Here is a 15,499-nt window from a genome sequence, read left to right on the forward strand (position 1 = left end):
CTGCTGAGAACCTGCCTGCCCCAGGCCAGCACCAGCGGGTAAGTAGCCTTAAGAGGCAGAGTGCAAGTTATTGGAATCCTGGAGGAAGAAAAATACCCTTCAGAGTGTAAATTGTATTAAAATGTGCCAAGGGAAATACGGGCTTTTCACATTTGCAGTCAGGAAATTTGGTTTTGTTTCCCACATCTGCTACAGATGTCTTACATGATTCCTTTCTCTGTATCTCTGTTTTATCTCCTGTCCTACGTGGAAAGCGTACCTTCTTCTCTCCCAATGAAGAGAAGGGCTGAGAACAGCCAAGCTGCCTTCCCAGGTCTGCTCCTCCTTGAGTCCCCTGGGCAATGCCACACCAACCGCGCTCTGCCTCAAACTGACACCACCAACGCTCCCTCCCGCGTGCAATTGTCCTGTTACACAACGCCAGGATTTAGGATGATGATGGAATTGCATCATCTGGGAGGAGGAGATGCTGGACTGCAAAGCAGAAGCAGACACGCCCTTCACAGCAATAAGGTTTTACTGCGATAACCTGTTCCATTAGCACAGACTTCATCGCAACGCGACGGCCCGTGTTCATGAAGTGCTGCCTTTATGTTAAAACCGCAACCCATTTTCATTCTGGGGCTTTAGAAAATAATTTGCATGCTTCCAATTTTGAATTACTGAAGGCAAATTGAGAGTTTAGGTAAGCGTGCATAAACTCTATTTAGACAGCGGATGCTGACCTCCCCCTTCTCATTCAAATCCAGTCTCCAACCTAAGGGAATCTGCCCCACAGGTTGTGCTTCAAGTCAGAATTCAGCCTTCAGAAAAGACAAACTCACTTAATGCATTTTACATGCAAGAGTCAAATCTGGCTGGGAAGAAAGCCCACGTCAGCTACCAGGCTTTTATTCTGTCATATTACCAGACCGTGTGCTACAAAACCCAAGCCAGGTGTGTTTATTAATAACAAAGATTTTTCTCTCTAGGAGTATCTGGCTACCTGATGGAATCTAATTAACGCTGACACAGACAGCTGTCAAAAAGAATATTGAACCTTTTCTTGTTCTCATCGTTTGCATTTCAGGAACATCCTAAAGGAAAAGGAGGAAGGATTCGTGGTGAATGCTGACCATTAATTTGCCTCATCTTTCGCCTTTCAAGAGGAATAATCACCAATGAGAAGCAGTGAAAACTGCAGATGGCATGGAAGAGTGTTATGTGCATTTATAAAATAAAATCTCCATTTGCCATGGATAAGAGATAGTAAAAGAAACTCAGTGAAGCAGGCCGGTTCTGCTGAAAGGCAGTCTTAGCAGGGGAGGTCTGAGCAACATGGTCAGGATCTGTCAGAAGACAAAATGTTCTTTCTTCGAGCAGACCATTACATTGCTTTTTATACGCTCTTTGCATTTCAGAACCGCTCCTTAAAGCAGCCTAAACTTCTGAGGTGTTCAGAACATTTACAGATAAGAAGAGAGACACTTCACAGGTAAAGGATAATAGCAACTCTTAAAAAGCAAGTTTGTCTTGACTTTTCACGTTCCTAGTACGTTAACTAGTTTTCTTTTTTTTAGTATGTGTTTCAGTAATGAATTAAACAGTTCAGTGCATTTCTTCCAGTCAGACTTGTCAAAAAACATTTAATCAATGCAATGCCCGGATCATATTCCACTAAAAGAGCCATCTACAGTTTCTGTGAACGTTCCAACCTTTCTGAGCCCGAGGCACCTCCTTATACGACAGATTTTCATTACAGTCTAACATGCAGTGATGCCATCCCACAGCTCCGGTAGGATGTCACACGCTGCTGGTTGTTTCAATGTGAAATGCCCTCCCCCTGCAGCTGCTCTCAGAGGTGCACCCAGGTACCAGCGCTGTGCAAATCCCTGGTGGCTTTGTTGGAGAGCAGTAGGAGCAAGGAGAGCATCATGAGGCAAAGTTATGGCCAGTTTCGGATCCTTGCTTACTCGTATCAGTACCGACAGATGTTTCCTTGTTTGTTTTTCTGCAGATTTCAGTGATGTAGGATCAATGCAGTTTATTTGTCGAAAAGTGTGGCTTGATCTGCATTTGATATCTTACACAAACATTTGTGGGAACTGTGAGAGATGGACAAAATCTTTATGCATCTCTTTGCTTTTCAGTGTTTTACCTATTGTTAATGGGAAGCTCGTTGCAGTCTTGCCATTTGGGATTCATCTCACTTGCCTATAAAGATCCGAAAGGCAGGCTTCTGCTCCGAGGCAGCCACCTGGGTCCCTTCCAACAGCAAATGGCAGGAACACATGTTGCTACAGGGTGAAATACCTCTCCTGGGCCAAGATGAATTGCCAAGTGCTGGTTACTCTCTATTATTTCCATTGGCTACGGGGGAGTGTGGACAAATATCTGAAACCAGCTAATTTTTAGATAGTTAAAGTGAGAAGAATAGCTGAGACCAGCTAATTTTTAAATAGTTAAAACAAGGTGAGACAAATCTACCCTTTGCAGCTGTATCTGTTTTGCTTTGCTTTTAAAACATCTGCTTGGTTTTACAAAACGTAAGCAAGATTCTTGCTTTCAGGACAAAACCAGGAAGATGAAAGAAACTTCCTTTCCCCATTGGCGCATCATTATTCTTCCCTGGCCATCTACTACTGGGTTTTTTTGACCTCCTTCCTGCAAAGCATGTGGTGGTGGGCACTCTGAGGTTGCTGCTGGATTGAAATGAACCTTTGCAAGGGTTCAAGATGGAAATCCAGCAATTCTGATGTTTGAAATGAATCCTGAATCGTGCACAGGCACACTGCTGAAAAGTTTACGTTTGCCTATTCCTTGCCCTTGAAAAAACATCTTCTGTTCCACCAGCCCACACTGCAGGGAGCCACCGTAAAACTTGTGTTGGGCTGGTTTTCCCTTGACTGGCTTTTGCTTTTAATAAGAGAAACATACGCAAAACCCTACTCCTATTTATGTGACAATCCATAGCAGTCCTTAACTAGAATCGCAAGCTGAAAGGAGGCCCTATCAATTAACATCATTGCTACCAATTATGCAAGGAAGGAGGAAACCCCTAGTCTTTTAAAAATAAGAGACTAATTGTAGCAGTGGTTGTTAAGTGCAATTAATTTGCAGGAGTCTCAGAGGAATCCATAACGGAAAGCCGTATGTTATAGCCCACACCTGATGCTGGGAGAGACACTGCCTTTTACACATATTTGCTGTATTGCAACTATTTTGGTTGTACAGCAGGGTTTGGGTTGGTGGGCATGGTTGAGTGGTTTTTTTGCTCATATAAACTTAAAATTAGCCTAGTTTGGTTTTTGTGTTTGTGTTTTGTTTTTTTTTTAACCTAGGATGTTGTATGATTCCACTTTATTTTCTCACTTGTATTTACTTCTTCCCAGCTGAAGGCAGGCGAAAGGAGCTGGGGAGCACACCGGGACGGGGACAGTCTGTGTGTGCCCGTGCTGTTCTCTGCTGGAGAGAAGTGACAGCCAAAACTGCTCAAGTGTTTTACTGGCTCCCCGGTGAACAGAGTGATTTAGAAAGTATTCCAAGAGGAACTACAGGGAATTAAAAGACCACTGAAGCTGACAGCTCCAGCAGGCCAACTCGGGAAAATGATTACAAAAAAATGAATTAACAAGTCTATGGACAAACACGGTTGAGCAGGAGACTGTCAGTGTAGCACTTGTAGAGAGAATTCTCTTCTCGGGATCTGTGCAAGCTCCTGGGAGACAAACCATGGCAAAGCCTTTAGTAATAATCTTACCCAACCTCGTTACTAACGTGAAAAACAGTCAAACGCGCTTTGAGACCAGGGAGGAGCACAGCAGGTAAGCGGTGCTAGAAACCAGTGGGCTGCGCTGGGAGGGAGGACATGCTCCTAAGTACTGCGACTGGTGCAAGCCTAGCATCAAATGCAAAGTGCTAAGAGGGGGGTTCCCCGAAGAGTCTGGGAACAGGATTGTATAATGAAGTTACCGCACGGACGTGATGAAATAGTTAAAAGTCACAGAGATCATGCTAAAGAAACTGGAATAATGAACCTGGTTCTTAAGCTTCTTAATGTGACCTCAGCTATCCCAGTATCACCGATGCTCGTACGCATAAAAGGAAGCATTTATTTTATAACAATAAATGATTTGTTGGCTAGCCTCCTCATCTGCTCCCTGGTAATTTAGATTAATGGCATTTATGTCTTTTCTTTAAAGCAATGGTTATTGCAGCTTTCCCATGGTGCCAAAAGAAAGATGCCTATTGTTCTTCTTGCTAATACTATCATTTTTAAAAGTCTAAGCTGATTTTTTATTCACTTGAACAGGGAATATCAATAGCAAAAGTGAATTACATTTTTATTGCATAAAATAAAGACGAAATAATTTTTGTGGAGTCTCGATATACACTTAGTAAGCATTTTTAAAATTCCCGTATTCCCAAAATGTACATATACACATTGAGGATCGGTGGCTTGTTCAAAGGATAGTTTACTTCATTATTGTTTATACTGTTTGGCTACTGAAATGATATGCTTTCTTCTCCTTATAGTAAGATTCTGGGTAATCTGAAAGGATCGTAGCCAGATTTTAGTCCCTGTGGATGTAACTCACCAGCCATCCAGTACTGTAAGCTTTCTTGTGCCTTTCCCCTAGAGGATTAGAATTTTACGCCCAACATTAAAGATGGTCACATTTTTAGCATAACTTGCAACAGCTCAGGCTTTATCTTTGGATGATGCTGGTTCAGTCCCGTAGGAAGACTGCACATGGTCCTTTACATATTCTGGCAGATGCATAAAATCCTGTTAATGAGACCTAATTTTACACATTCAGGAATAAAGTAGCCTTCTGCCTGACTAACCCTGCAATACTAGGTACAGCATCTTACCCGTCATCTGTGCTTCGGGTTCTTTATTTCATTGTGGTGATGAAGTCCACAATGGTGATCAGCAATCCCAGCGAACCTAGAGAATTTAGGTACCAAGAACCGGTAGCCTGCTGTATTCAGGGAGGTATCCAGAGAGCCATCGCCAGTAGCAAGTGTGCATGAGGCAGTGACAGTACCCAGGCTTTACACCTGGAAGCCTTCTCTTGCAATATCAGAATGGGACTTCATCAGCTTTTTTTAGCAGTGGTAAAATGCACAGATGATCTGGTTTGTTAATTGTCTGGGAAGAGGAAAAAAACCCCACATTCCTACAATTTTGTTGAACGCTTTGTTTTTCATGATCTACATTATTAATTAATTCACATTCCCAGCTGTCCTTCACATTCCCCATGAATTTACCTCACTCTAATAATGCAGTATCTTTTAAAATTTGAATGGAATGAAGTATTTTTTCTTTTCCTCCACTAATTCTGATTGTATCTAATTTGGGAGCCGGATATGACTTAGCACATCACTAATATCCCTCAACACTCTTCAGTTTTCATTTGGCCACTGGGGAATTCTCTAGTGGCTGAGTGTCAGGTTTTAATTACATGGCTTTGTTGGAAAAGCTGTTTTATTTTCATCCTTTACTCTTCTGAGCCACATAAACCAAACTGGAAAACTGACCTGCTATTTGAAAAATGGGTATTGGAAGACAACATGCGTACAATGGCAGTTCACACGCTTTTTGTATCACTTAAAAATCACATGGTGCCCAAACTTGCAGCATTGTACTGTCCAAAACACCAATTAGGATCGTATTCTGGAATTGTGCTGAGGGAGTTAAGATACAGTTTCTCTGATAATTGGTATGTATAATCAGATTATATTTCATTTAAAGAAATCACCTAGCAAGATGAATTCTGACTCCAATCACATTAATTCACATTAAGCAAGATTTTAATTACATTTGTGTATCTAGAGATGCAGCAAAGTGCTTAATTCACATGGTTTGGTGGAGAAGTAGGCTACAGGCTGTTTCATAAACCTCACTTCGACTTTGTTAAGACTCGTCCATCTTTCTTTTCTCTTCTCTAGCTCTCTTTTCACCTCTCCCAGCCTGTGTTTCAGGCAGGCTGTGAGCCATACGGCTGTGATAGCACAGTCCTGAAGCTGCGCAAATGCAGATATCAGCACAGAGTCAGGGCTTTGCTAACACATTGTTTGGAGATGGTACTTTCCCAGCAAGCACAGAGTGAGATCATGTCTGCTTATAAAAAACGTGTAGGCAGACCGTTAGATATCAAGGTAATGTCAGTTATTCCTCCAAATTGCTGGCACGTAGAGCAAAGCAGAGATTAAAAGCAAATCTGGCCTTAATACTCTGTTTGTGCTGTTCAGGGCTCAGCAAATGTTCTCAGCCAGCAACCCACGGGGAATGTACTTGGTCTGGCTATCAGGCCCAGGACCATAAATCATTGTATTAGACATAAGTAGCAGTGAAAAACATCAACATTATTTAACACTGTAGAGCTCTTTCTCCAGAGAAAATACAGTTGCCACAGGGATGAAACACAGCTTTTGAATCTGGGATGTACTTGTGTCATGGCAAACAGAACCTGGGCTACCAAGTACATGTGGAAGGTTTTAGTGAGCCAACTTAGTGGGAGCTCCCTGTCATTTTCTCTTAGCCTGCTGCCCTGACTCCATCCTCCAGCTATGGATTGTACTTCTCTGGAGTCCCCAAAGAACACTTCTGAACGTGGAAGCTCGGTGAGAAACAGGGCGTCAATTCTTATCGATCCTCCATCTACAGCTTCATCCTGACTAGAGGACAGCATCCCTTCCTAGCGGTACCCCTGGGTATTTTCCAGTTCTGGTCTTGCACTGGAGAGCACAAACAGAGCAGAAAATGCCATCCATCTTCCCTAGTACAAAACAAGGACAAAATGTTTTCCGGTTCACTTATGTGAACAGCACAGCACCTTAGCAATCAGTAGTTTGGGGATTTCTCATTCAGCCAGGTGTAATGAGTATTAGAGATGCTGAGGAATAGCGCTGTGAATAGCCAAACACGGTTGTAATTGTTTATCAAGGAAAATTCTCCATCTAGGTCTCGCATAGTGGATTAAAAAAAGGCAGTTTATCAAGCAGTACCGGATAAAATACAAGTCTTGCTTAAAAAACAAAAGGAACACAGGGGAAAGCTATTATACATGGTATTAACTTAAAAAATTTGATCTTTAGACATCGTTTAATGTCTCTGTGAGGCATTCTGTAACATTTTAGTACTGTTAATGCCACAGTATTTGATCGGTTTGCACAGGAAGAATCATATATTAACACAACAGTTTTGCCCTGTAATATTTTCTACTAAGATTTTCTCCTAAATCTATATTCACATAGGTACCTTCTTTAAAGTCCTTAGACACGAATGTAACAGCAACATAGTGGACTATCTCAAGCAAAACCAAGCCAGTCCCAGTTTTTACATGGAATCAAGCCTTTTCCCAAGTCCTGGTATTTTGCATTTTTGTCTACACCAAGCTACCAATCACAAATAAAAAGCAGTCCTAAGCCACCCCTGACAATAGAATGAGATGTTTACAAAAATGATGAGATTTTTAAGTACCTGTTTATGTCCTTGGGGTTTGGCAGGGGAAAAGGCCATAGCATGCTGATTTGCAAGACCTCTCCACCAAAGAGCAAGCAATATCTGTTCTTTTGTAGTTTCCAGAAAGATATTTGTTATAAATCTGGGATAAGGCCAGGTGTGGTCACAAACAAATTTGGTAAGGTGAAGTAATTGTTATTTGCTGAAAGTAATTGCTTCCTGTTATGATTACCATAGCAATTAATGTAATTCTCTAGAATACTCTTGGGAATAATAAAGTTACTGGAGAAGAACAGCAAACAAATACCTTTGTCTGCTCTAGAAAACAGATTAGTACCAAACCTAGTTTGTTATGTGGACAGCAGGAGAGCTGCATTGTCCTTAGCACTTCATTTTCTTGCTTTTAAATGCTTGGCTTAGTCAAATTTATGAGAGACAATTAGATTGTTGTCACTTAGCAACCATGACTGGGTTCAGGAGCAAAGCACTTTGGAACAGACCGTACTTGACTACTAAACATTACCTCTACAGCATATGTAGGATCACTCACTCCTGTTCAGAAATGTGGAGACTGGGGCACAGAAGAACAATCAAAGTACCTTTTAAAAGTGTTCATATCCCATTTTTCAAGCTACTAGAGGAGCTTTATCTTGCCCTGATTTCCCACCATCCCATTACTGAGAGAGATGAGTTTTTGAAGAAGCTTTTGAGAAAAAAGGACACAGGTAAACATCTAAGAGTGTCTCAAGGCATCTAGGTGCTAATGTCACCAAAGTCAATTGCAGTGAAACACCTACATACTGCAGGTGTCCCAGTGGACCTCTCCTTCTGTATGTTCACATGTATCACTAAGGACTTTTGAGTTTCAAGTAGGTACTTAGGATGTCCTTGGATGAATAGGAAGTTCTGAATTAAAAGATTACTACTGCAATTCTACATTTCCTGTAAATTATGGGACTCTGGTACTTCAAAAGTGGTAGATGCATCGAGCATTGGTGACAAAAATATTTTCCTTTGTATAAAAGTACTTGAGGTAACTCCTTTTTCCCTCTCGCCCCCAAATCCAAACTCAGTGGATCTATAAAAAAAAACCCCAGTTCTTCCTCTGTCTACTCTTTTAACATGCTGGAAGGGCTGAGGAAAAGAGTATGGGGCAAGAGACTATGTAGCACCAAGCACAACAGAGTGGACATTCTGTCCCGACAGTGCAAATAATTAAATATTTGCTAAGAGTTATTTGAGAAAATAAGGCATAGAAGACAGAAAAATGACTAATTCAGAAGGATCACAATATTTATTTAAGACTCAAGGCTTAATTTTGACATTGTTTAGAGCCATGCATACCAGGGGCTCTGAAAGAACCAAGGCCAGCTTACACCTGTGCATATGAGGGCAGCATCAGGCCCCTTCTGCTTACAGCTGTGACCTGACAAAAGCCCTCTTGAATCACAAATGAAGAGTGGGAGGCTCAGGGCCACGCAGCATCGTCCAAGAGAGAGTCAAGTGTGTATTTTCCTAGGAGTTTAAACACAGACTCTAAACATGTTTGACAGGTATTACAGGAGCTCCCAATGGAAGCAGAAGTCCAATGCAGGTGGTCGCAGGGCACTAACGGCTGAGGAGGCTTTTGCTCTGGTACTCTAGCATCCAGGTAAACCATTCGGTTCTGGAAGACTGAATAGATGTAGTCGAAAATGCCAGCAGCCAAGTATTTCTCATTACTTTTTGCTGCTGAAAAATGCAGTGGAAAAAGAAGGAAATTAATTTGGCTGGGGCATGTGATGCTTGCCTGGTAGTCCTTAAATATTTTGTTCAGCCCCAGCACACAGAAGAGAAAAATACCTGAATGTGTTCAGTGAGGGTCCAATTCTCCACTTGTCGCACTAGGCAGCAAAGCTGTGGGTGGCTGGAGCGTGCTGCTGCTGTCTGGGGACAAGCAGCTCTCTCTGACTACACCGCTTTGCCTGATCTCTGGTACTAGTGACCTGCTTATTGATCATTCCCCAGTTGTTCAGCTTCACAAACACCATCTGCCAGGGATGCAGGTACGCCGCAGAAAGGGAGTCAACAGACACAAGGTGGAACCTGCAGCTATGGGCCATGGGCAGCTGAAGAGCAATTGCCTCCCCTCAAAGCAGCAAAAAGCAGTAAGCAGAAGCAATCCCCAGGAAAAGCCAGATGCCTTCTACTGTAATAGCAATATCACAAAAGTCTGAATTTACCTGAATCCCACATCGTACCATCTCTAACCCTCTGTCCAGTCAAGTTCCTGGTTACATACCAGCTACATGCATCTCGTGGGTACTTTTCTTCTTTACTACCCATCCACAGCTATTGTATCAAGCTGCCATGTGCTGCTGGGGCTCTTTTTCCACACTGAGAGGCTTGTGCACTTCCATTAGCCATGAAGCTCAGCATCTCCTTATGGAGCAAAGGATTTTGAAGTGTGGGAAAGGGCACAGAATCAATACAGACAGCAGAAGTCTAAGAAAGGCTTATAGGCCTGTCTAAGGGCATTCTCAGGCTTTAGAATATGATGTTCAGAGCTCCTGGGAACTGCAGTCACGGCAGAAACCATGAGGTGAGAAGTTATCACTTCAATGTAAACAAGCAATATTCTGCAAAACTGCTAAGACTGGGAGCTAGTGGCTACTCAGGGTTTCAAGGTTTCTATGTCAAAAGTTCTTCTGTTTTGAAAATGAAATTAGTACAGGATCCAACAACATTCTTGGTATATTAGACATGTATTAATTACGTTCTATAGAGAAAAAAGAACATTTAAATTACTTCCAATAATATAGTTGCACCATGAAACTACTGTATTTCCTTATGCTAAAATAAGAAACAATGACTGTAATGATACTTTGCTTTATTAAGAGATACTATTCTTTTTAAACTTATACTCCTCATTAGCACAAAATAATGGATAAGCACTCATCTAATTCTCAGGCTCTATTTATGCTAAACAATATTTTAAGTTTTTTCCTTAACTGCCAGAGAAATGTGTGCTTCTGGGTGTTCCCTTCCAGTTCCTTTCCTAAGCACGTGCAGCATTCCTGCCTCCTAAAAACTTGTTCTATAAAAGGCTGTTGTGTGTCTTTGATACTGTGAGATCATATTCCTCCTCATCATTAAACTGGAAAGCCTACGTGTTTCCCAAAAATTTGTTAAAATATTCACATTCCAAACTGGTTTCACGATATACCTTAAAAAAACTCAGAAGAGCTTAGATTCTGAAAATTACTAGGGATTAGTCTAACATTTTCCACTTAAACCCTAGAGTTTTAGGTACTGAACATAGTGTTCCTGAAAGAGAAGAACAAATTGGAAAAGTGTAAATGTTAGGAGAGGTATGAGCCAGAAGCCAAAACTCCAAGTACTTTTCCCTGAATCATTTTATGCTGTGAGACTTGAAATCTACACAAACACTATTCCCTCCTGAGGCAGAAACAAGGAAGAATTTGAAATCTGTAAGGCTGAAAATAACTTTCCCAAAAATCATTTTCTCGCATTTCTGTTGCCACGTTAGACACTAGAAAAAGTATAGAAGTGTGTGAACATTTGGATGTGAACACTTGACAATGCGTCATGCTGTCGTGTGATCTGCCATGAAAAGCAAGTCACAAGGGTGACTGCCATGCAAGCATTGCTGAGTACGATAGCGTGAGCTTTGGCAGATGCAGAAGGATAACATAAAGCAACCTGCACTGAATTCTTTTGCTATGATGGCACATCTGCATCCCCTCTGGATCAATAAGCCCTGGGTGGAGAATCTTTTTGTTTCACCTAGTCCTTCTTTTCCTCTTTCTTTACGTGCTCTTCAAATAGCACAAGAAAACAGATGGTGTACCCCTGACATTGCACCTCACAACTTTGTCCCAAACGAGCCTGAACCACAGAATTTTTTGCAGATTATGATAAATCTGGACCTGGCTGTCTATTGCCCAGTGTCCTTGACAGGACATATCAACACAATTTTACAGATTTTATCCCTGGTGTAAATGATCAGACAGACCAATGCCTTCCACAGGCTTTCTATTATCTGATATATGCTGTAGAAAGAGTCCTTTTAACTTCATCCTTTCCTACTGTGCATGCTTGCCGCTGCTCTGTTTCCCTTCTCCTTTTCCCCTATGTTACTGTGTGGGATTAGCAATGGATGCTGAGCACTGTTCACATACAGCCCAATGATCTGCCAGTGAAGTCCCTCTATGGGTGTTTGAATTCCCCAAGCATAACTTCCAGATTTAATTTAGTCCCGTTATATCACTGAAACAAAGTTCTGCACTTTCATTATACTCTGTCCTGGGATATTTTATGCTTCCTCATGCTATTCCAAAAAAACACGCAAGAAGCTGCAGAAAGCATCATGTTTTGTGACGGTTTTATTTTTGGCTGGCTCATAATTAACAGTTATCTGGCGAGTTGAAGTATTATTCCACATCCCCTGTCTAACACTACGGAGTACAGAGCAACTGCTCAGTGCAGCCACCTTACCACTTCTTTTTTTATTATTTAAGATATTGTGGTCTTCTGAATAAGTTAGAAAATTACTTTATTGAAATGTCACTGCTACCACTGAGGACTCTTCAGCTCCTCATACCACTTACTGTTGCCAAGCTGATAAATATGAAATATAACCTGCAAGGAACATTATTTTCCTCAAGTGGCACAAGCTCTCCAGTTGTGACATATTGGAGGGATCTTTACTCCAACTGCCACCCATTAACACGCTAATCAGCAGCAAAGTGAAGAGTCGGAGCCAAAAATTCAAACCCAAAAACTCATCAAAACTTGAAGGACATAACTTGCATGTTACTCACCATTAAGGCTGACATAGACTTGCTGAACCTTTATGATATTTTTGGGTTTTCTCCACAGAGCAGAAAACATCTATGTAAGAGGTATTTTCCATACTGACCGGGTACTTTAAATCCCTACACAGAAGAAAGAACAGTAAGAGACAATGGTGAATCACTTCTCACGAGAGGGGAAGAGGGTGTAAGAATTAGAGATTTCCCCTGCAGTCCCCGAATGCCAGCCCCTTCCTTTCACCTCCCTCCCCTCGCCCAGGCCAAATTGCTGTCAGTAATTAATCCAAACTTTCACACTACTTTCCCATTAGTGACCTAGACTCCCTCCGCCTCCCAAGTGATCTGATCACTCCATCTTCAAAAAATGCAGTTAATACATCTGAAAATAGTCCGTGATCATCTACCACATACAAGGTACCTGCATTTTCCCTCTCTATAAGCTATTCCTGGCTGGATGCATTTCCAAATATCTTCATTCTTCCAAGCTCCAAGGTCTGCCAAGGCAGCGTGTGTATCTGAGTTGGCCAAACACTAGGTCACACCACTCAGACTCCTGGTCACTTGAAGTTTTATAGCTACTTATTTTCCTCATAGTCTCATCCTTTCTACTTATTGCCTTAACACTGGAGGTAGGGCTGTGCTGCAGGTTTGGGATTCATATCCACATCTGAGAGGGAAAGGCTTCTGTATCTGAAGTGGTAGTTTAACTACTCATAGGTGGAAGGTTAAGCTTTGAGAGTGGATTGGGTGTACAGTAACAATTTATTCCAGTCCCAGGTTTGCAGCTATTGAAAGGGACAGACATGCTTCGGTCTGCATTAAGAGCACTTACTCTGCATCAGATAAAATAAATCGCATGTTAGACAATTAAATATGGTGGGGAGTTTAGGAATGAAGTTTACACATTCTCAGATTGAACTCTCAGATTTCTTACCTGGAAAGAAATGAGATGACAAATGAAATTTGTGCATGCCATTTTTGTCTCTTACAGAAAATGAACATCCCTAATGTGTTGGCTTAGGTGCATTACCTCCACATTTTCTCAGCATGAATGCAGCTTAAGTACAGACAATGCTATGCAGGAGGTAGCATACTACTTCATGCTGACTGCTCTTTAGATCTCCATCCTGGAAAGGGCTGAGTGCTCTCAGGTCTCCATCTAGTCAATGAAAAGTGAAATCACTTAACACATTAGAGACCATATTTTACAAACTCTGTCTGCTATAAAATCACACTGAGTGAATTCTGACATTTTTCCTCTGTATAACCAAAATGAGAAAATGTTGCCAGGACACGACTGAAACTCAAGAGCTGCCAGAAAGGAGTTTGGGTGGGTCTTATCTTGACAGGGGCTGAGTTCATGGTCTGGCTCCTGTGGGATAAGAACTGGGTACTCCTGGTAGTGGTTACATCTATTCCCCTCAGTTCTAGCGCAAAACCAGGCATTTCCTTTCCATCTGTGCATCCGCCAGACTCACACCATTGTCATCAACACAGCCATGGCCTGTGGTTGTCACACTCAGAATGGTGGACAGGTCGACTGGGCTGAATTTTTCATTGATGCGGGTATCAAACAAGTGTTACACTGCTCCCACATTCTGCAGCACTATTACACCTTTTGAAGAAGATGTCAGTAGAAATTCAGAGCACTGTAGATTTCTTTCTTATTTTGCTTCTTTCTTCCTAGCCAATCCCACTGGAGGCCTGGGATCACCCATGATAAACGCCAAAGCTTATCACAGGGGGACACTGCACTTACTGGGACCTTCTCCGTCTTGCAGAGCTACTTTTTAGCATACGGGATTCCATTTTTGAGCGCATATCTCTCCTGAGACCCAACAGCTGTGGATGAGGCAGACAATTCTGCTCTGCTGCTTTGCAGGGAAGAGAGAGGGGTGTGATGGGGAAGAGAAGGAAAGCGTTGTTTGCCTCCAGCCCTTCTGCTGGGGTGGAGGTGCCATATGGGGCACCAGTACAGCCCTGGGGAGAGAAGAGGAAAGAATGAAAGCCAAAGCAGCAAGACCAAGGCAAACCACATCAACAGCCCCAAATGGAGCATGACATTAGTATCATGATATGGATATATCATGATAGTATATATATCTTTAAAATCACAGTCCTGCCACAATATTGTTGTACCGGTTTTACCACCAGTCTGTGCTCAGCCTCAGTACGTTCAACCTCAGGTGCAGAGGTAAGCGTCTGCAGGACACATGTACTACTTTACCCAGCTCTTCCAAAGATTTAACCAGACCTCATGACCTTTGCTTTCCCAGCCCCTGCCTTCCCATGGCAATGGAGAAAATAAAAAATATTCACAAATTACAGGATCAAATAACTTGACCTTTAGAAGAATCATATTACTCAGAGGTGATCTGTACATGTAGTCATTAGAGCCAATAACTAGTCATTGATTTCCCAACGGTGGCTCAAACTGTTATTATTACATTTAAAAACAATGTACTGCATGAATACTACATCTATGTCTTGGAGTTACTTAATGTCTCCCATTAGTTGTGGAGAGATTCTGAATTTGTTGCCTTTGTCATAAACAAAGCTATTTATCTAACTGGAAATATCTGGCTTTTAATTCAATATGAAGCACTCAGGTACAACCTCATGTGACATTAAAGTCACTGCACCTTATCTCTCAGCATCTTATCTCTGCTTAAAAATGCAAAGAAAAGTTATTCAACTGCAATACTGTCTCCTCTGTAGAAAGGATTTTGGGGTGACTGATCTTTTTTAAGAATGGCAAAATGCAAATCAATATTGCATTGACAAAATAACAAGTTCCTTTACCTTTTTTAAAATCCAAATGCATTAATTCTGATTCTTTCTTCCTCTCACTTCTTTGCCCCTAAAAATCCAGTAACAGACTGAAGGGTGCAACCAGTCTATAAAGCTCCTATGGAGTGAAAAACTGAATTCTAAAACTTTGCAAACAAGAGGCTCTGAGTCAATCTTCCCACAGCTGAATCTATGCCCTTGTCCGTTCTCATTTTCCACAGGTAGTTATGGCATCGGCAATTTGAAGTATTTCATAAATAACTTGCTGGTATTCAGCATGTTGCTTTATTTCCTCTCCTATAATTGAGTTGTGCTGGTTTGACATTTTGATTCAGCATTGTAAAAAGAGCAGACTCAATTTACTGAAATTTCTGTGGTTGATGCATTTAGGAAAAAATACTGATTCCATTTTGCAGTGCATTCATTACGAGAAAGGTACTTACCT

This window comes from Chroicocephalus ridibundus, chromosome 8 (assembly GCF_963924245.1).
Source record: "Chroicocephalus ridibundus chromosome 8, bChrRid1.1, whole genome shotgun sequence".
Taxonomy (NCBI): Eukaryota; Metazoa; Chordata; class Aves; order Charadriiformes; family Laridae; genus Chroicocephalus; species Chroicocephalus ridibundus.